The sequence below is a fragment of the Nanorana parkeri genome, unplaced genomic scaffold (genome assembly GCF_000935625.1).
Source record: "Nanorana parkeri isolate BGI_ZX_2015 unplaced genomic scaffold, ASM93562v1 scaffold1277, whole genome shotgun sequence".
Classification (NCBI taxonomy): Eukaryota; Metazoa; Chordata; class Amphibia; order Anura; family Dicroglossidae; genus Nanorana; species Nanorana parkeri.
Window position 1 is genome coordinate 376,599 of NW_017307545.1, and position 22,503 is coordinate 399,101.

The following is a 22,503-nucleotide window of genomic DNA, read 5'->3' on the forward strand; positions in this document are numbered from 1 at the left end:
AGGGTCTGGAACTCACTGCCACAGGCAGTGATTTCAGCAAAGAATGTGGAATTGTTCAAGAAACTTTTGGACGATTTCTTAAGGGACCGTAATATACAGGGGTACGGGTACTCCTAGAATGAGATCCTAATAGGTTGGACTTGATGGACTAATGTCTTTATTCAACCTCAAATACTATGTAACTATGTAAGTCTTCGGCACAAAATAACCAAAAATAAGGGTGTCTCACCGACTTGTTTGAAAAGTCCCAAACCTGAGGGAATCCCTTCCAGCAAACACAACACTACAGCAAGTCTCTCTTTCCCCCTCAGCTACAGCTGATGACTTCCTCCTCAACTCCCACAATTATTTCCCAATTATTTCCTTTAACAATTTTCAGTTTACATTCACATTTATATACCATTGGATCCAGCCACATAGGATCTCTCTTTGGATTGAAGCACAACCAGGAAACAAATCAAAACAGCTGTTCAGTAAAGGCCTGCTTATGCAGCAAACAGAAGAGCCGAGATAGAGTTATTATCTCCTGAACCTACTGCACTTTATACAGATATTCGTTATCCTGGACAAGCTAACCATCCTGATGCTATAATCTCCATTTCAGGAGAAAAATAGCATTCCTCAGCAGGATTTCAATCTCCATTGGAGCAACTGACCCGCTAATATCTTCTTTCCATTTTGGAGAAAACCTTATATCTTCATAAAGTGAAGTTTTTCAGGGATGACCTCTAACCAATGTTTATCCACATGCATTTTTCCTTATTTATCAGCCGTATGCAGCCACTTATATGTTTGTTGATGTTTTTTGATATGGATTTTTTGATATATGTGCAATTTTAAATATATATTTAATAAATAATTTTCTACGACTAATATAAAGTGTATGGTCAAAAATTTTGAAACAGTGGTGGGATCCCCTTTTTCGGGGAAAAATCGTTTTTGTTAACAAATTAATAGGGGACCACCATTATAAACAAATCAAAGCTTTATTGATAATTTATATATATTTCAAACCTTCCCACCCCGCAGTATATATTATGAGTATATTTTCCCTCTATAATGAGCATTTTTTTCTTATTTGGCCATGCAGTCACTGTTTGGCATGCTCGCAACACAATGAACACACTGCAACAGCATTCTTAAAGACACCAATGCACAAACCAATCACAAATCCAATACCATATACAGAGTAACAGACAAACTTCAAGGCAGACAGGCACAACATTTTATGCGGCTGCTTTATAAATCTACGGTTCAATGCATAGCTGGATGAATGCTGTTCACATTGTACTACTGTCATTAGATCGACTTTCCTATGCTCCTCTAGTGGTGGTAGCACAGTGAAAACGGCATTCTCCCACCTATATGTTAGATTTATGAATAAGCCCCTATATGTTTTTACAACAGCCACAAGATTGTACAAAAACCAGTTCAACTTTCTTAGGATTGAATGGTGATTCTACTGTGCATGCATGGAGTCAGCAAAAGACCTGCTCCACGCATGCGCCAAGGAGGATGCTCACACGCATGTGCATAGCACATCTTTCTCACGTAAAGGCGCGCACCGGAAGTGACGCGCATATGGCGCAGAAAAGCACGCCAAATGGCGCACAGGAAGTGACATGGTTGATTGGCTCACTTCCTTATTTAAACCCGGCTTACATGCCCATTAGTTGCTGGATTGTCTTTTCAGCTTTAGTGTGTTTTGGAATCCCGTTTCGCCTTGTCCTGTCTGCAACCGAATTCCCTGGATTTCCTGTTTGACTACCTTCCCTGTTTGCTGCCTGCCTTTGTGACCTCGGACTGTTTATTGGATTATTCTTCTGCCTTTTCCCTTTGGTACCGGATCTGATCTCCTGGCTTTTGACCCCGGCTTGCTGTGACCTCGATTTCTGGATTTCCCTGAGCCCTCGTGCCTCTCGGTGTCTGTCTGGCCTCTGTCACCAACCTCAAAGGTCACAAGACACGAGGTGCAAGAGAAGCCTCCTCAAACATTCAGTCTCCCTACCAGGTACGTGATACATGGCCTGGCTGGAAAATGTTTTAGGGAGTCTATGCGGCCCCCTGCAGTATACACAGTGATGATCTATGAGAAGCTTGGACAGCTAAGTGTAGGCTTTGATGGGGATGCTGGTGGGAACATACAGGGGAGGAAAGGAAACCTTTGACCTTGGAGCAAAACCTAACCAACTAGCCCTTTCACGGTAGGGACAGAGTTCTGTGGGCTAAAAGCAAGTGTACCATGCAAAGTGTGTCATGGTGCCACATAGCATAGGGTGGGTATTCCTAAGGCTGGCCATACACCTATCAATTTTTTCCTTTCAACCCAGGGCTTAACAAAAAAAATTGAACCGATTCCTCCATCAACACAAACAGCCTGTCGATTGAGGAATCCCGCTGTTTACATTGTATTCTGACAGGTGCCGGCGGCGGAATACCCGATCAAAGCGGGCAGCTCATTGCCTGCTGGCTCGGATCGAAGATTTTCCAGCCAGCTCCTTTGATCAACTGATCGAGGAACGTCAGCTGAAAGAGATCCGACAGCCCCACACACTGTGCAAAGTTCGGCCGGCACATTTAAAACCGGCCGAAATTTGACCAGTGTATGGGCACCTTTAATGGCAAGGTTTACTGTGACACACCTTCCAGTATTAGCTGCTCTTGGCATTTGGTCACATGATATCACAGAACCAGAAAGAAAATTGGTGCTGGGAACAGCTAGCTACATACTGTAATACCCAGCATATATCATTGACTGCAGGTCCCACTCTGTTCAATGTCCAAATAGTTATGTATTGCCACTCAGGGCCACCAGCCCACATATCTTATAAGTACTGGCCATGAAGCAAATTCCCTCCTGCCCCCCAGGCCCAGTCCCCGCCAGCGGAGGTGACTTTTTTAAGGATAACTTAATTCTAAGGTCACAGTTATCCTTAAACTAATGAATGAAAAACAGGATGGACAAACCTGCTCATTTCAGGGATTTTAAGAATGTTTATAATATGGGCTTCTCAATCAAATAACACAAATTGCAGTCATATGGTTTATTGATTTTTGCTGACATAAACCTCCTTCTCATTGAGGCTGAATTTGGGACTTTCTTCTGAGCAATTTCCCAATAACTTTCAGCAGCGGTTTGTCTTAGGAGTTACTTAAATAAATTGAAATGAGGGATATGAGGACATCTGTCTGCCAGACAACATATAAAAGAAGTGTACTCACTGCCATACCACAGTTAGCTTTTTCCAACCAATAATCAGCTGCTGCAGCAGCTGTACATAATATAAGGGGGACTAGATTTTGTGAAACGTACCTTTCCTATGGTGGCCATACACTTTACAACCATCGCAAGACCTTAGTCTTGCGATGGTTGTAAAGTAATTTTAAAAACGTATGATCTGCCCATCTTGGACAGGCAGATCGTACTTGCGATCATTGCAAGTCCGCCCCCCTGAGGGGCGGGCTTCTGATGACCGCAATGCTGAACGGGCAGTGTGCGCGTGCGCAGACCGGCCCGTGCGGCATCGATCTTACGATCATGCTAAAAACCAGCCGAAAATCGTACGATTCTCGGCTGGTTTTCTAGCATGCTCCTTAGACAAAAGACGTGCGACCGTACAGTAGAAACAGTTGCACGTCTTCATTCACACTGCACGATTCTCGTGCAATCGCGGGATTTCCCGCGATTCTCGTACGAGAATCGTGCAGTGTATGGGCACCTTTAATGCACATTATTTTTGCTTTACTGCTTGAGCTGACCATAAACATGAACACGTAGCTGGATATGCTAGCTAGCTCACATTGACTGTGGTCACAGCTTGTGTTTCAAAATGTTTCTAAAGGCAAAATAAAGAAAAAACATATACTATACATCCCTGCAATACGTGCACATTTCCCCATGTTTCATCCTTATATAGACCCCTGCAAATACAGACAAATACCTTTTGATCTGTCAGAAATACAGTGTTCTCTTAACTTCTTATCTGAGTCGAATTCTTAATGCCTCTGCTGCACTGAGATCCCAAGCAGATTTGTTAGCCCTGCCACATTTTTTTCTGCTAGACTACAGAACACCTTTCCATCTCTGCTAGAAAAACACATAATTTTTGTGGATTGGCATCAGCCCTGTTGTCTGTTTATCTAAACCACCTAAACCCCTCCCCATGGCTCCTCAACTTGACAACAAAAAGATACATTGTTCTGTAGTCCCAATAACTAAGAGGGCTAATTAGACTCCTTGAGATAACACAGAAAGTGTGCAAAGGGCACAGGGCAGCGCTGAATTTCTAACATGAACAACAGGTATGTTTTGCAGTTCTTGAACAGATATAACAAAATGCTTTCAATGGTATATTTAACAGATCGAGAGGCAGCAAATAAATACAAAATAAAAGGAATACTCATATTACACAAATTTTCCTGTTTAGGCAATGGAGGAGCTGCACTGGGAACAGTCTGTCCCAGAGCTCAGAGGACAGGAGGACAGATTTTAAACTCAGCACTCCTTTGCAGTAATCGTTGCTGTCATTCCAAGTAGAAGATTACTTCAAAGAAAACTCCATGAATTGTTTTTTAGTAACCCTTGCTACCCCCACACTGCAGGGGTTAAGTGCTCGTTTGTGTCTGGGTTAAAAAAAAAGTTAGACTTACCCGAAGCTATGAGCCAGCTTCTTCTTAGACTGGTACTTCCAACTTCTCTCCCCCTCCTTTACAACAGTCTAAGGTCACGGAAATCATCACATCTATACACAGTGTATAGACGTGAGGACTCTGATGAAGATTCCAATGCTGCAGGGAGGGGGAGGCAGGCTGGAGAGAGCGCTGTGGCTGGCTGGCTCAGGTGAGCACTTAACCCTTACAGTGCGAGGGTAGCCCCACTGCAAGGATTAATATAACATTTCCTGGAGTACTTCTTTAACTCATCTCATCTCTGATTGTGAGTTTTGTTGTATATATGTATCCATTCTCACATTTATGTTAGTAATAGTATTTCTCCCCCCTTAGTGAATGTGACATTCACCAAATAATCAACTGCAGGTGAATCTTCCTGGCACATTTGATTTAAATGACAGCAAATTATTAACCACCTCTGAATGTTTGGTAAATGTCAATTCACTGCTTCATATCTACACCTCTCCGGGTATTTACTTAAGTCACGTTGAGGTAACAAGTGGTAACACAAAACACACCTCCAAAACACACCTCCAAAACACACCTCCATACCACCTCCAAGCCACACGCCTCCAAATGAGATGTGTACTCCATTGCAGCACAGCACAACACATGAATAAGCCAGTCCTGTGACTGCTATAAGCCAGCTGCATGACTGCCATGACCCAATCATTTGACTTCCACAAGTCAATCATGTGACCACTATAAGTCATCCATGTGACTGCCATGTAGGCACTCATGTTAATGCTATGGGCCAGCCATGTTAATGCCATGAGCCAGTTTTGTGACTGACATGAGCCAGCCATGCGGCTGCCATTAGCCAGTGATGGGTCTGCCATGAACCAACCATTTGACTGACTTATGCCAATCATGTGACTGCTTTTGCATGCCAGGCAACGGGAAGAACAGGCACAGCCTGTTTAAGGTTAACATGCTAAATGAGGCTGGACTAAGTGCAAGAACTAGGTAAGCGTGTAGCTGATGAGGAAGAGGGTGGGTAAGGAAACAATCAGAAAACTTTGTTCAAAAAATGTCCTCACCCTTTATGCCGCAGCTACCAGGTGTGGCCACTGGCGCAAGTGACAGGCAATTCATGATCAGTGACTATGTGAGCTCCAGGTATTTTAAAGTTTATAGTCCACAAACATGATTTCTTTCATTAATAAGCATGATGAAGGGGTGTGTTTTGGACCCCCAAAACATGCTGGCTACTGTACTTAAATGTCCCCTGACATAGAATGGAATAAAGTTGTATCACCATTTGGTATGGTGCTTTAATCTCTACATTTTATATAAAACAAAGTGCATCTCACACCTCCATACTTCTTCCTTCCGTATGCAAACACAACGATGGATTTAAATAATCATAAACCAACAAATAAATAAGTATAAATCAGTGCCACAAATATCATCAAATAATCAATGAAGGTATATGAATAGTGATTCAATTATTAATAAAAGCATAATGTAGTGGTGAGGTTCATAAAACACAGAAGATATTTCCCCGTGCGCCACCTTTGCACAGTCAATCTTTCTTAGCCATACACCAGATCTGGTGAGTTTGCATGCGGGTGAGTTTTGCATGCGTGTTTGCATGCGGAGAGAAGTGTGGAGGTGGGAGATAGCTCGGTGCATTTTTCATATTTCCTCCGGTTTTTCACAGCAGTTGTCAAATCACATGTTTTAGGGGTGGTACCCATAAGCGGAAATAACCTACGATTTTTATAACTCCTACATCTTATTTGAGCTCAAGGGCTGACACTGACATTCTTACAAACAAGGATTCAGTTGACTATTGGGTGTCTAAAATGGACCGCTAACTGGAGCTGACCCAATATGCGCCAAGGTGCAGGCCTGCCCTGCTACAAGTGTTATATCAGAAAAGGCCTTCAGGGCAGCGGAAGGATTCATGACTCAGAAATGTATTCACCTGTTCTTAGAATGAGTGGACCTGCTCACTTTAAAATGAATCAGGCCTGGATCACAAAGGACTACCAAACATCCACTGCAAATGCCATTGATTAATTTAAAGATACATTTATTATCCATTTTATAGGGGAACATTCTAAGACGGAAAGTGTTACCGGCTGGATCACCAGATAAAAAATAAAGGAGTAAAACTTTACATATATGGCGGCCGCAAGAAGTGGTTATACCAAGAACACAGGTGCTGCTGCAGCCGTGTTCTTGGTGTCATTTTAAACAGCCCACGATGGCTGTTCAGGTTTCAAGCGATCTGGCATGTATACATTACGCTCTCCACAGGTTGACAATGTGCTGCCCCCACCTGCCCTGCCCCGGCCGGCTGTCCCCCGTGCGGCCCCCGGGACCGCCGGCACGGCGGGTCTCCCCGTAACGATCGGAGAGAGATCAGCAGGCTTCCAGCCGCTGATCTCTTCTCCAATCACTGGGCCCAGAAGTGATGTGTATTACATCACTTCCGGTGTCACTGTTTACATTCTCCGGCTCTAGAGTCAGGGGATAAGCTTCTTTGGACATTAGGTGACATTAGGGGTCTAAAAGATGTCTCCATAAAGAGGATCTGCTATGCATATGGGGCTTGTTAGTCCCCCATGTGATAGCAATAAAGTTAGTGCAAAAAAAAATTTGTTTAAAAAATGCAAAAAAAGTCCCCTGCCCCCCACATGCACGCACGTACAAAAACAAAAATTGCGCTACACATGTTACTTATCGCCATGAAGGTCGGAGTGAGGGCAATAATTCTAGAGTCATTATTCACTGTTAGCACTAAAATGACGAGCGGTAAAAGCTTTTAAATTGTCCCCTATGGGAAATTTTGGGTATTGAAATTTTTGGCGACTTCACAGGCGAACGTAATTTTAAGGCTTGACATGTTTGGTAACTATTTATCTGATGTGTGTTTTATCCTAAAAATACTGATTTGATAAACATTTGCGCAAATACATAAAAAATTGCAACTAGCATTTTTTTATTCTTTAGGGCTTCTGGTTTCAGAAAATATATAATTGGGGGTTGGAAGCTGTTTTCTAGTCAAAAATTCTGATTTTATCATGTGCGTGCGAATAGTAAGAAATTGCTGTAGACAGCAAGTGGTTAAGGCATCCCCAAAACTATAATTTGAAGAATTTCTGTATTTTCCATGTTTCCCTCAAAGCCACAAGAAAAGGTTCACTTTGCTGTTCAGTATTTGAAAGCATCTTTTTGGCACTGTCACAGATTCTCCGTGGTAGTATCTGGCTTCCCATGCCTTTTTTTTACAATAGCTTGCTCTACAAATGGTCAGAAATTAATCAAGATTCACCCCCTTAAACAATGTTTAGCTGAATGGATTCGCTCATCACTACTTGTAATGCAGCAGAAGAATCCACAAAACCACCCACTGCAATCTTTTTAATGTTTCTCACATATGTAAAGCCTGATAGAGACAAATGTCAGTACTAGGAACTTTGCAATTCAGATTGGCCTAATGTCAGATTTATTCTGAATATTGCTGTGTAAGCACTAAAATGGTTTTGAGCAAAAGCGCCTAACAGTAACAGGTATAGTTCCCTTTAATCTGATGACATTTTTATTTCCTTACACAAGAAGATTTAATGAAAATAAACATAAGATATCCCCACAGCCACTCAGACATGAGATGATGCACACCAAACCCTATGCAGGATTTTGTAAACACTAAAATACATGGCTCTATATACACCAAGGGCTTTCTCTACCAAGAAAATCATACCTTTGCTCACGAGGCAGTACTGAATGATATATTTAATGATGTTTCCAGTTACAGGAAATGTGCGTGTGTATTTTGTAGGGCCAATAAACTATCATAAGATGGAAAAATAGACATGAGAAAAATTGGCAAAACGGATGAAATTTTCAACTGAAACAATTTTTCTGGTGACCTCATTGCAAAACCTTCTTTACTAAACATTCACATTATTTTTATTAAAAAGGGTCTCAACTGTGGAAACTGAGCTCAAAAAAGTCAAGCAGGGGACAAAAGGACTAGTCACTAGTATTGCACGTGGGTTCACTGCATCTGGACATTTCCCCAATACTGACTTACAACGCCACACTATATTGATAGAGGAGCAGGGCTTTGCTTCCTTACTTCAGAGCTACCCCCTGATGACTGGTGAGCTGATAACTGGTGGGGTAATGATTAATGAGCAGCAGGAGAGGTGGAGGAAATACAGATCCATAGCGGCGAATGCAACTCTCGTATGCATTTCAGGCATTAAGTAACAGAAAAAGGAAAAATCCAAGGTTAGAAGTGCACCAACCATCACATGGGGTCATGACTAGGGATGATAGTAGAAGTATGTCACCAATTATTTAGGCGACAAAACGTCCATTTATTGACGTATGCTGTCTCTCAATTGCAAGTGCTCTCGGGACCGACTAGGGATGAGGTTTGCATTTGCCACCGAGTTGGGTTCTCACTGAACTCTGTATGTTCAAAATTTGGGCAAGTATGCAATGCACCAAAAGCGAATCCCAGAATGCTTTGCATGATCTGTGAACTCTGGTCAGGTGAAGAATTATGCACAATTACCAGAGGCGTAAGGAGCAATGGCCTGCTGGGAGCTGTAGTCTCAGGAGGCAGTGTCGGGGCCTCGGCGGTTACTGGCTGGGCCCTCTACTTCCTTTCCAGGCCCCTGGGGGTATAACAATAAAGGCATGCTGGGACTTCCAGGGAACTACAAGTCCCATCATGCCCTCATTGTCCTTGTACACCCCCACATATAAATCACCCAGGGAACTATAAGTTCAGCATGCACGCCCCCTGCAGTAGTTCACTGGGTGATATGTGAGAGGTGTACAGGGACAGTGAGTGCATGCTTGGACTTGTAGTCCCCTGTATGATAGTAGGCTGTTTTAATGAATCCCTCATGAAAATACTAATAATACAATGGCATTATAGTACAGTAACTTTCAAGTTCAACTATATTCTATTCTATGTTTCTATAATGACATTGTATTACTAGTACTTTCATGAGGAATTAATTAAAACAGCCTTCTATCATACAGGGAACTACAAGTCCCAGCTGAACTGCCGACTTGTAGTTTCCTAGTAATACAATGCCATTATAGAACATGGAATAGAATATAGTCCGTTCCAAATTCAGCCATGTTCTGTTCCATGTTCTATAATGGAAAGTACTTACCTCAGCTGTCACGGTCCTCTTGTTCTCTCAGCTGAAGGAAGCTCAAGCAGGCGCAGGCTGTAAAAAAATAACACACTACCATGGGGGACAGCGGCTGGGAGCATACAGACGGGGCTCTCTGTAATATCAGGACGGCTGCTGCTGGGTCCTCGCGGCCGTGTTCACTGCCGGCCTGCCCACTTGTCACCTGCTGGCGACCGGCGCCTCCCTCTCGTCCGTCTGCCTTTACTGTGCTGCTTAGTGGCTTTAGTGCTCCGTTTCTGTGACTTGCATTGTGGTGTGATTGTGCACCACCCATTGCAATCAAAGTTTATAGACCAAAAAGTCAATTTTAGGACTATGTTTTTATATCTGTGTAAGCAACAACTCCTGTCTTAGCTGCTGCTTGTCCTCCCTTTTTATGGGGGGAGTGTATTTTATGCTATTTTATTTTACGTTTCCTTATTTTCTTTTTATTTTCTGCAAAAAACTAACTACAAAAAGGTTTTGGGAATTTATTGTGTTAGGTTTGGTGTTTGGAATTGGATTTTATTTATGTATTTTTGGAAGGTAAATTTTTATATTTTTCGATAGGGTCTTTAATTTTTTTTTTTTACCACAGTGCCAACTGCACCAAAGCAGCAAATCTTTAATCTCCTTATAGCCATAGCTGCTAATAAAGTTAGACAATCCCCTGTTGTCATCACCCCTAGGAGGGAAAGGCAGAAAGGCAGAGGTTCTTTAAGTGCAGTTAGTAGGCAGGGCCGGATTCCCCAAAGGCCACCGAGGCCCGGCCTCAGGGCGGCAGGTAACAGAGGGGCGGCAGGGGTGTAAAATCCCCCAAAGCCCGGGACATGCAGTTCCGGGTGCCGGGCAGTAAGTTGTTTTCTACATTTAGCCCTGCACGGCTAAATGTAGTGTGAGGAAGCCATTTGTTTCTTTACAAGTGATCTCAGCGATTTCGCTGAGATCACTTGTAATAAGACTGCAGCTGGTCCATCCTCCCCCCCGCTCCCTCCCACCGTACCTCTCTCCCTGCCGGCTGGAGATCGTCCGTGATGGGCACAGTAGGAGTTTGCCACATATGGGCAATAACACTTTAGGTTTCACCAGCTCCACGGCCACCACTGAAAATAGTCCTGGCCGTTAGATTTACATACATATGAATAGATCACGGTATTTACATATAAATGAGCTGTGACTCATTCATATATAAATTACATGGTCAATGTATATGCAAATTACGATGAACGAACATTCCCCACCACCAGCAAATATAGAAGGTGGTACAGTCCGGGATTCTGTCAGTGTCTCCTCACATGAAAGGTATTTCACTTTTGATGTTCTTCATCCAGTGTCTGCTTTGTCTGTGTGGTATCTCTCACACACATATATATATATCTATATCTATCTATCTATCTATCTATCTATCTATCTATCTATCTATCTATCTATCTATCTATAACAGAAAGGCAAGTTACTCCATATGTACCCACTGGTGCTGCACTCTGGGTCTCTGTATAGAGGTGGAAAAAAAATAAAAGGATGTGAGGTGTGGAGCTTGTGGGGTTAAAAAAAAGGTTAGACATGGCAGCTGCAATAGTCTCAATAGAAAATGGTTACTCCTATTAAACCACAGAACAGTAAGTAAATATAGAGGAAAAAGGATCTGAGCTTGCCAGTGTATAGATACAATGTTCCAGTATGTAGCTAATTTACCTGGGAGTGGTGAAAGTCAGGATAATCTTTCATGAGGATTTTCAGTTTCAGAGTTTCAGAATCTTGAAAGAGGAGACCGAGATCTCTGAAACAGAGCAATTAGACTGACAGCTTCACTCCTCTCATCTGCATATGCATGCGCTGAGCTGTCTTCCGGACACTGAACTGACTCACTGGCCCCGAGCTGTACAAGTCCCAAATCTCTGTTGTGTCAGTCCCAACATACTGTTACTCATCACATGGGACACTATACATTACTAATAGCGTTGAGTTGGGGCTTGGTGTGAACCCAGGTGACCTGCGTTCACCCAAAGCCGCTCAATCTTTTGACCGACACACCACCCTCCCAGCTCAATCAGTTGCGGCAGGCAGGCACAATCCTCACCCCACAGCTACATATCACAAAGGGGCAGGGAATGTCCCTGATGAAGCTGACTGGTCTTGAAGGGGGGGTGTGTCAGTCATTGTTTTGAGTGGGCTTGGGCAAACTGGGCCAAGCACCGGCACATCACTATTTCCCGCTACCGTTTTTTGTTGCTGTTTTATTTTTCAGGTTAAGTTGTGCCCACGGATATGACAGTTTGCCAACAGAAAGCTCAAGCTGGAAATGTTCATTAATGTTATAAATTAGGGATGCACCGATACTGTTTTTTTGGTATCGAGTACCGAAATTTTTGGCACTCGCCAACATCGGATTCCGATACCGGATCTCCCATTAAGGAAGTGTGTAATTAGCTGGGAAGCCAGGCGGCGTGTAATAACTCGCCCCCACAGTTTCCTAATTATCCGGGAAGCCGGTGGCCATTCAGGAAGCCGGTGGGCGGGTAATGACTCGCTGCCCTGCTTCCTGATTGGCCAGCTTCCCGACCAGTGTGAATACACCAAGTGACGAGGGAGCATGGATCCGGCATGCAATGACATGCTGCCTGGCTTCCTGATTAGCTGGGAAGCCTGCTACATGCTCCCTCATCACAAGTGACAAGGGAGCATGGAGCAGGCTTCCCGGCCAATCAGGAAGCTGGGGGGCGACTAATTACTCACTCCCAGCTTACTGATTGGGCGGAAAGCCGGTATCATGCTCCCTGGTGACGAGGGAGCATGGAGCCTGCTTCCCAGCCAATCAGGAAGCCGAGTGGGCTGTAATGACTCGCCGCCCGGCTTCCTGATCCCGGAAGTTAAAGTGACATTAAACCCTCAGATTTTTTAACATAAACCAATACTGTAATGTGTGCCTTACTGTAATCCATGGTTGTTTCCCTTCTCTTTGCTGCTCTTCCTTTTAAATCTGTATCTGTTCTCATGCTCTGCAGAACTTCTGTTTTGCAGCAGACTGCCTTGTCTCAGGAATGGATACACGGTGTCTGTGTATAAGTTTGTATAGGCTTGTAACCAGAGCCAGCACTACAGGAAGAGGCCCTGAGCTGAAAAGGGAAGTTCTCCCCAACCATGAGAAGACATGAGGATTTAAAAGGAAGAGCAGCAAAGAGAAGGGAAACAACCATGGATTACAGTAAGGCACACATTACAGTATTGGTTTATGTTAAAAAATCTGAGGGTTTAATGTCACTTTAAGTATCAGGAGCATTTGGATACTAGTATCTAGTATCGGTATTGGTGCATCCCTATTATAAATCCATATTTAGCATACCAAAGTTGTTTTCTGCAGTGTTTACATTCTGCCTACTAGCATGCACAGTGTATGCATACCTCTGGTGATAACTGTCACAGATGCCAGTGTGTTTATGATCTTTCAGGCCTTCAAATGGGCAGTGTTATAGCTGGTCAAGTGTGCAGCACCATGGCAACTGCAGATCTAAATAGAGGCTAAGATGGCACCATCCTTGGCGGATAGGAGGATAAGGTGGGCTGCTCTCTCTCTCTACATCTCAAGGTTTAATTTCTACTTCTGACTGTAGTGTATCTTAAATGCTAGCCATAAAAAATAAATAATAATGTGTCATGGTTTACTTGAGCTGACATTAACATTATCCGAAGATGGTGAAACATATTCTTTTATGTTAGCCAACTACTTGTTACCAGGGTAATTATCAGGAAATGACGTAGGATGGGCTACGCTTTGATTTACTTGCTGAAGTTTGCTAATGACAGTTGCTGTCATATAAGGCAGAGTTATTATCTGGTTACCTGATGGGGTCACTGGGTGCTTATTACCATAATAACTCTAGTAAAGACCACCCATTAAATTATCTATACAAGTTAAAATATATTGAACTGCTAAAGTTTTGTAAGATTGCCTAAAGCATGCGAATGACACATTTTGTAGTTTATATTTTAAATTAGTAGGTAAGTGTATGATAGTCCGTTCCTGCCCACAGCCCATCCCTTCCTCCCCACACTGCTGTTCAAAAGCTGGCCATACACTGCTGGAATTTCATCTGATTCCTGTGACTTGGCCGGAATTCGAACCGTGGTTGACTCTGTCGGTCCCATCCATCTTGACAAACCTCAAGAGAAAAATTAAAGTAGCTAGGTGGAAAATTGTCGGCCAAACAGTGACTGTAGCAATTCAGTTGCAGCCAGGGGCATCCCGAGGCCCGGTGTCACCAGGAGCGGAGACCGGGAGACACCCCGCCGTGACGTCACTGCGCATGCTCGATCATTAATTGGCGCCTGCGGGCGGTCATCTTGGTGATGGAAGCCGGCAGAGAGAGGAAGGGACGTTTACCCGACGGGATGAGGTATGCTGCCGGGTCCCCTCCTCTCTCCTGACACTGTCGGGCTCTCAGTCAATGACCGATTGCCCGACTTTTCAGAGGAGGTGACACCAAAATTACTTTCGGTCATTTTGGTGTCACCCCTCCAATGGTGGCACCCGGGTGCGGGCCGCACCCCCCGTGTGACGCCGCTGGTTGCAGCCACTGTTCAGGTATTGTAACAACCATGCTCCCACGGCTGCATGAATACAATAGCTGGTAGGGGAGATTTATCCATCCGGCTGAACGAGAAAGAACAAAACATGTATTGTCAGCTTAACCATCTGGCCCCCCCCCCTGCTAGCTCTATTTGGTGGCCACAGCTAAAAGGCTTATGGGTCAGTCAGCCAGAAAGTGTCCACATGCAGACGTCTGTGGGCTGGTGCAAACCCAGTTTACCATAGTTCATCCAAGCCCACGCAAAACACACCTCCCTCCGAACCCAATCAGTTTCAGTCAGGATATTCCCCGCCCAGCAGCTAAACGTCACAAAGGGGCGGGGAATGACTCTGCTGCAACTGATTGGGCTGATAGAGGGCAGTGGGCCGGCACAGACTGACTGGTCGGTTAGTTGCCATAGCGATGTTGACTGAGTTAAAGGAAGGCCACAGGAGGCTCAATTCACATTAGGCTCAGTTCACAAAGTTAGCACACCAGGAACACACAAGGTTAAGCATACTCATTTAAAAAAAAAGGAACATTTATTTTGAGTTGAGATTTAAAATTGACAGTCACATGGTTTGTGCTTCAGGCCTGTGTACAACTTTGTGAACTGAGCCTATAATCAAATGGTAAAATCTGTAGAGAATTGGACAAACATTGAAAAGTGGAATTATGGGAAAATCAAGCAATGATATTTGCAATATGATGCCGTCTGTCTCTAGCATTAACACAACAGTCTTTGTTTTTCTGAGGCCCCCGGTACAGCCTTTCTGTTTCTGGCTTCCTCATGGGTGCCTCTAAATGTTCACACACTGTCATACCTCGGATCTGAAAGAGGGGGGCTCAATGTGAAGGGATGCTTCTGATTTGAAGAAGGTCTCCTGGTGTGGGAAGGGGGACTCTGATGTGATAGGAGGGGTTTCTGATGTAAAGGGAGACTCTGATGTGATAGGAGGGGTTCCTGATGTAAAGGGAGACTCTGAAGTGATAGGAGGGGGTCCTGATGTAAAGGGGGACTCTGATGTAAACGGTAGCACTCTGATGTGATAGGAGGGGTTCCTGATGTAAAGGGGGACTCTGAAGTGATAGGAGGGGGTCCTGATGTAAAGGGGGAATCTGATGTAAAAGGTAGCACTTTGATGTGATAGGTGGCACTCTGATTTTTGCATGGAGTCCCCCCTTAAAATTCATACCAGACCCATATCTACATTTACATTTATGGTTTTTACATGCTAAACTGGATTTTGTTTACTTAAAAGGAGGAGCTAGCGTCCTCCCGTCACCCTAAGCTCAATATACCGCGAGCTATCTGGAGGCAGAGCCAGCGCTACCCGCCCCGTCAGCGCTGGAGCGGGGAGGGGGGAATCCAGTCCCTCCCCTGTCATGGCTCTCTGCCGTGACAGGATCGAGAGGCGAGAATTACAAAAAAATATATTTCTGTAACTGCTTAAAAAGTGTTACGTGAGGTAAGGCTTACATTTCTTAGTGACATGGAAAGTCAATCTGTTTGGATTAGACAGGGAGTAGGCACCTTTCCAGCTGTGATGAAACTACATATCTACAATATGCCTCTGGGAGTCATGCCTGTGCCTGTCAGAGTCTTGCAATTCCTCATGAGACCTGTAGTTCCACAACGGCTGGAAGGCCGAGGTTGCCTTAACTAGACCATCTAATACTACCCTCTCCAAAAATGCACAATGCTGCTGTCCAAGGGTGGCTATGCTGCTCCTCCATAGGTACAGTAAAGGAGAGAAAGACCTAGAAAGTGTTTTCTTGGCCAGATCACCAGGTGAAAATAAAGGAACACAAGCCTAAAAAAAAACCTAATGCACCGCTATATCTAATACATCCTTCATATCCCTGCGATTCCTGCATTGCACAATGTCACATCTCACACTGTTAGGTGCACTTCGGTGTCATTATTTATATAAGAGGGACTCCAAGCAATCTAAAAATGAAGCCTTGCAGTGAGGCTAATCCTGCAATGCAAGGGTTAACTGCTAGTTTTGGTCTATGGGCTAAAATAAAGAAAATAAACTCACCTGATCTTTGGTTCTGCGGCGGTGACAGCTCACCTCTCTCACCGTCTGGTGGTGAAATGTCCTTTGGTGTCCTCACATTTAAAGCAGCTGTACTAGATACAAAGATGTCACGGGTCCTTAGACCGCCAGAACCTGGGGGAGAAGAGGCTTCGGGGACCAGTCTGACAGCCAGGCGGGACCAAGGATCAGGTATATTTTCTTCATATTAGCCCCTAGACAAAAATGAGCAGTTAACCCTTGCATTGCGGGGGTAGCCCCACTGCAAAGGTTAATTTTTAGACTGCCCAGAGTTCTTTTTAATGGCACCCCAAGGCACTTAGCTATCACATGTGTGTGGCATTGCTCCACATCTGATTAAAAAAAAAAGTGTCATGCATTTCTTCACAGTGGCATATCCAGGGTATGGCACATATGGCACCTGCCCTGGGTGCTACTTGAAGGGTGGGGGACACCACTCCATGGGTCAGCAAAAGTGTGAAAGTTCACTGACCTACGGAGATAGCTGACTTTTTTCTCCCATCTCCTAAACACATCTCCTTGCCCGGCTCTTAGCAACAGGGACCCTTACGCCTCTGATTCTTCAGTGTGTGATTTAGATGTGGTAGGCAGCCCATTCAAATCAATAGGCTGTCTTAATGCAATGCACTAATAAATGCAATATATATCATTTGGGATTTTGGGTTTACATACGCTGTGTGAGCTCACATAGGATTACATATATTCATGAGAATTAGGAGGTGACTGAATGAAACAGTGTTTGGGTAAATTCAACCACTCCTAATATCTCCTAATTCTGTGTGATGTCACAAGGCCGCCTTTTAAGTTCCAAGATTGTGATGATGTTTACAGAGCTCTGATGCCTATTTATACTTCTGCACTGCTAGTCCCATTGCCATTTCCTGGGAGTTGTAAAGAGAAGCTCCCTTATCCTGACCTTGTGGCTGGTGTTTGCCATCCGTCTTATGCTTCGATAGGGATCAAAATCAGGAACATCGTGTGCAATGTGAGTTTGCATGTTCCTTATAGTTTTACATTGCTGACATTCTTCAACAAAGCCCACACCCGACACACTGCTGCCATTCCCAGCACCATATGTGAGTCCTTTTACAATATGTGGAATAGATGTATGTGTAATATCTAAAAGGAACATTTATTACGGCAGTGTGCAGTAGCCCACAGTAACCAATTAGACCTCAGCTTACAGCAATACAATTTGGCTATAGCCTGCTAATATATTGTCATATTTCATCCTCTTGATAGGAGTTTCTCATGGCTTTGGTACTTTCTGAATCATGAATCTGAAACAATTACGGCTCATGTAGATGGACGTTCTTGTCAGCTATTCCCATTTAAACACACCACTGCTAAAACGCATGTGGTCAAATGGAAAATGCAGTTTTAACATTAAAAGCCTGCATTTGACTGGCCTTGCCTGGAGTTCAAATGCATCTCAAAAGGGCTCGCTGTGTCTGAAGGAATGCAGTGTTGCCTAAACACTACTCCAATGGGAATTTGGTGACCTGTGTTTCAAGCATCATCAAAAGCAGGAAAACAAAACAAATAAAAACTTTTTTGGGCGTTAGTTCTCTTTTGGATGACAGGAGTACTACTAATGTAGCCCCATGACCCATAGTCAGCATATAGTGGGCTAATGCCTGTTATATGCTGAAAGGGCAGAGCCGCGCCCCAGACAGGAAGGGTCCCAATAATATTGTCGGAAGCTGCTTGGCTGACAGAGTTCTTGTCAAAGTGCCTGCGACCACTGAAGTGTCAAAGGGCCGGCTAACAGCACAAAGTCTGCGTTCAAAAGCGATCGGCCTCTGTAACGCACTAGAACGCAAGGCGGCCGGCTCCTTGCAAGCACTATTTTTGCATATCGCACTGAACCGGAAACGCAAGCACTAATGTGTCTGTGTTCCGGGTGCGGGCGATCGCACTTCGGGCTGGGGGCGTGACTACTGCGGTGGCTTTGACTTCAATGCACCGCCACGCCCCCTGCCACCCCTGAACGTAGGAAGCCGGCCGGCTTGCGTTCCACGGGCCGAACGCTCTGGAATGCAGACTTTGTCGTGTGAACCGACCCTTAAAGAGGAGGCTGAGGGACCCAGTTGCCTAGCCTGCAGGAAGCCTGCCGGAGCAAGGGATCGGATAAATAAAAGTCCATTTTGCTGCTTAGCTAGGTATAAACAAGTATTTACCCTGCAGTGCGAGGGAAGCCCCCCTTTCAAAGCAGGATTTTTATTTTTCTGGAGTTCAGCTTTTTAATTATAGTTTGGGTATTCGGAAATATCTTTCATGGTTGTAAAGTCCATTTGGTGCCATAACACAGTCATAGCGTTGTACTGCTGCTCTCCATGTTTCCAAAACCTTCCGATAATCATGTTTACACTGATGTATTATAAAAAAACTGCCTAAGCCGCATAACTAATGACATGTAATTAAATTCCATAATCAGGGAACAGGCACATTGCTTGTGATTATGGTTAAATCATAAACAGAGATAATGCCTACTTGCCTAGCACAAAAAAATCATCCTTATAGACGTTCATCGTAACTGACACATTTACTCACTGGTTCTAAGCCCAGTGCCAATGTCTGTAAGAATTACCCTTAAACTTCAGGCAAACAGATAAATACACAGATGAAATACATATATGGGAGCATTTTTGTCCGCCAAAGTATTTGTATTTCTGTCCATCACGTTCTGAGATTTACACCGCCTTGTCACTCAACACAGCCAGATGGATATAGATTACAGATTGTGGAAGGGAGAGAGTGTTGTCCTGTCTGCTGATTAGGCAGTGATCAGCAGCAGCAGACAGATGTGGTCTACTGTCTGCTCACTTTGCTCCCTCCTCCTATCAGCATGATATCAGCATCCTCTGTGACATGGTTTTTGGCAGCGACCACAGCTCCTGTTGCACTTTTCAAAGGACCATCCCAATCTGCATAAACGTCACAGGCAATGTCCTCCCAGGCTCTCTGGTGCTTACTATGATTCTTGTAATTGCAGCCGCTGGGATAATACAGCAATGTCCTTGCACTCACCAGTCATATTTACCAGTTAGGTTCTTTTTTTTTAAAATCAAAAATCAGCTTTATTGCATAAAGAAAAACAGGGTACAAGGGTACATAGAGGCATAGCCCCAGGAGCGCGATAACATTATCTGCAGACATCAGAGGTATAGGGTGAACGTCAGTCACAGTGAAGTTATCATGACATCACATAGCAGAGCTGCTCAGTTCCAATAGTACGTCCGACACATATCTACCATAGGCACATCTGGTGTATCTACTGCAATCTATATGACATTTAAAAGCATGCGCCATGTGTAACGTGAGCTTAGTATGGTGTATAGCAAGAGAGCAAAACTCAAGGCTAGAGCACTCCATCTCTTGTATGTGTCAGTTGTGTCGCATATGTGGTTTCATGTGAACAAGAGGCCTGCCGTGCTCAGTATCTAAAGGAACAGGAGGGGGGAGGGGTAGAGTAAAGGAGGGAGCATGGGAGTAGAAGTAGATTAGAAGAAGAGCAGCAGGGGTGGGAGTTCAGATAGGCCGGGTGGAGCAGAATAGCGCGTCAAACGTGTGGGGTCGGCGTCCCCATTTGGGTTCTGGGGGGTACTAAGGTCATAACTTGTTGGTAGGCATCTGAACCCTGAAATGCGGTCCAGGGCCTCCAGGTGGATCTGAAGAGTTCCTCAGTGTTCCGTATCGAAGAAGTCAGGTCTTCCATGAGACACGTCTCATCAATCTTGGAGAACCAGATCTTGAGGGTTGGGCAGCAAGACTGCTTCCACAACAGAGGTATGCAGGAGCGGGCCGCATTCAGGAGATGTCGAGACAAGGACCGCTTGTACTTCCCAGTGGACATATGGGTCAGATGTAGCAAGCAGGCAGCAGGGTTGTCCGCCAAGTCCACCATTACCAGGTCCTTCATGGTGGCGATCACCCCCCTCCAGAACGAGGTCAGCTGAGGGCAGGACCAAAATATGTGTAGCATCGTGCCCGGAGCACTCTGGCATCTCCAGCATGTGGATGGGACCTGGGGGTATATGGCATGAAGGACTGTGGGAACTCTGTACCACCGGGAAACTATTTTGTATCCCAGTTCTTGTGTCTTGGAGGCCATAGAAGTGTGGTGGGCCAAATGTAGTACCCACCAGTCACCAGTTAGGTTCTTCCACATCAAGCATGGTGGGGCCTGCTTGCTTTATTGCCCTATGACCTGTCTAGAGTAGATGTTGCTGGGAGGAGACTGATTGTTATGTGCAAAATCAAGCCAAAAGCATGCTAAAGTGCATGTACTTGTGTTTTTCTGGTGCTCCCATTGAAGTCTATGGGGCCAAAAATGTAGCACCAAAAGAAGCAGCTGGAACTCAATACAGAGGTGTGAATAAGCCCCATATAGATAACAGTATTCCTCTTGTCGTGCGACCAGTGGTGTATACAGGTATGGCACATATGGCATATGTCCTGGGCACCACTTGTAGGTGCCCAGGGCATATGCCGCTCCATGGGTTAGCTGACTTTTTTTCTCTCTCCACCCTTTTCCCATACACATCTCCCCTCTTAGCAATCAGACCTTCTGGGAAGTGTCCGGCGCAGCTCCTGGCAACCAGCCATACACATCTCCCCGCTTAGTTCTTAGCAACCAGAGCGGGTGGGGAGATGTGCATGCTGGTGGGATGCCGGCCAGAGCGTCCCAGGTTACGAAGAACCAGGCGGGGAGATGTGATTGGTGATGGACACCGGCAAAGAGAGGAGGGGACGTTCACCCGGCGGGATGAGGTATGCTGCCGGATCATTTGGTGTCACCCCTCCAATGGTGAAAAGAAATAGACACCGGCACTCCAATAGTAAATCGATTACGTCTATTTATTGACGTGCATCGAAAACAAAATAACACACTTAGTGCGACGTTTCGGGGACACACAGGAACCCCTTCATCAGGCAAAAATGGTGACACCCGGCTGCGGCCCGCACACCCCTTGTGATGCAGGATTCTCCCCTGCTGGGCCACTGTATTCTGACAGCCAGCACCTGCCACCGTTAGAATACCGTAACAATGACTATAGCTGACTGGCTGCAGTCATTATTGGCTTGATAATTTTCCACCTGACTGCTTCAACATAAGTCAGTTGAAAAATCGATTTTTGTTGAACAGAGTGGTGCCGTCTGAGCCAGACAGCTCAAAATTGGCTTGGACAAAATTTGAGCAGTATATGGCCAGCCTAAAGAAGAATTCCGAGCAACTACAATCTTAACCCTAGCAGTGGGGCTAACCCTGCACTGCAAGGGTTAAGTGCTTGTTTTGCCTAGGGATCTAAAATAACAGAGATATACTCACCCGAACAGCGATCTTGGCTGGCTCCTAGACCTGTCATTTCATCCTCGCTCTTCTTCCACTCCAGCGATGGAATGTCCCTCGGTATCCTCATGTCCAATACACTGGATATGATGACTCACAGAACCTTAGACCACCAGAGCAGAACGGGAGAAAGGCTCCAGAGACAGGTCTAGGAAGCAGCCGGCTGCAATGTTCATTTGAGGATAAAGTAGGGTATATATGGGTAAATTTTCCAATGAACGTTTGTACAAAAAATCATATTGGGACGTTCAATAATGCCATCAACTAAAAGTCTATGAACCCATCAAACTCCTGACTGTTTTATCCAAAGTCGGCTGGTGGGTGAACCAGTAGTCGATGGATGGCAACCGTCACATTCACAGGTAAAATGGGACACCAGCACTCCAACTGCAGATATAACCTGCAGTCTTTATTGACGTTGATGCGAAATATCACATAAATGCAATGTTTTGGGGTCACGCAGGATCCCCTTCCTCAGGCAGAACATGTGATGACACATGACACATGAAGGTGATCCTGTGCAACCCCCAAACCATTGCATTTGTGTGATATGTCGCATCAGCATCAATAAAGACGCGTTATATCTGCAGTTGGAGTACCGGTGTCCCATTTTACCAATAACGCCATCAGAGATTGGCGATTGTCATTCAAAATTTCGTTTGATTTCCATTTCCATTTACTATTCCGTTTTGGAATGA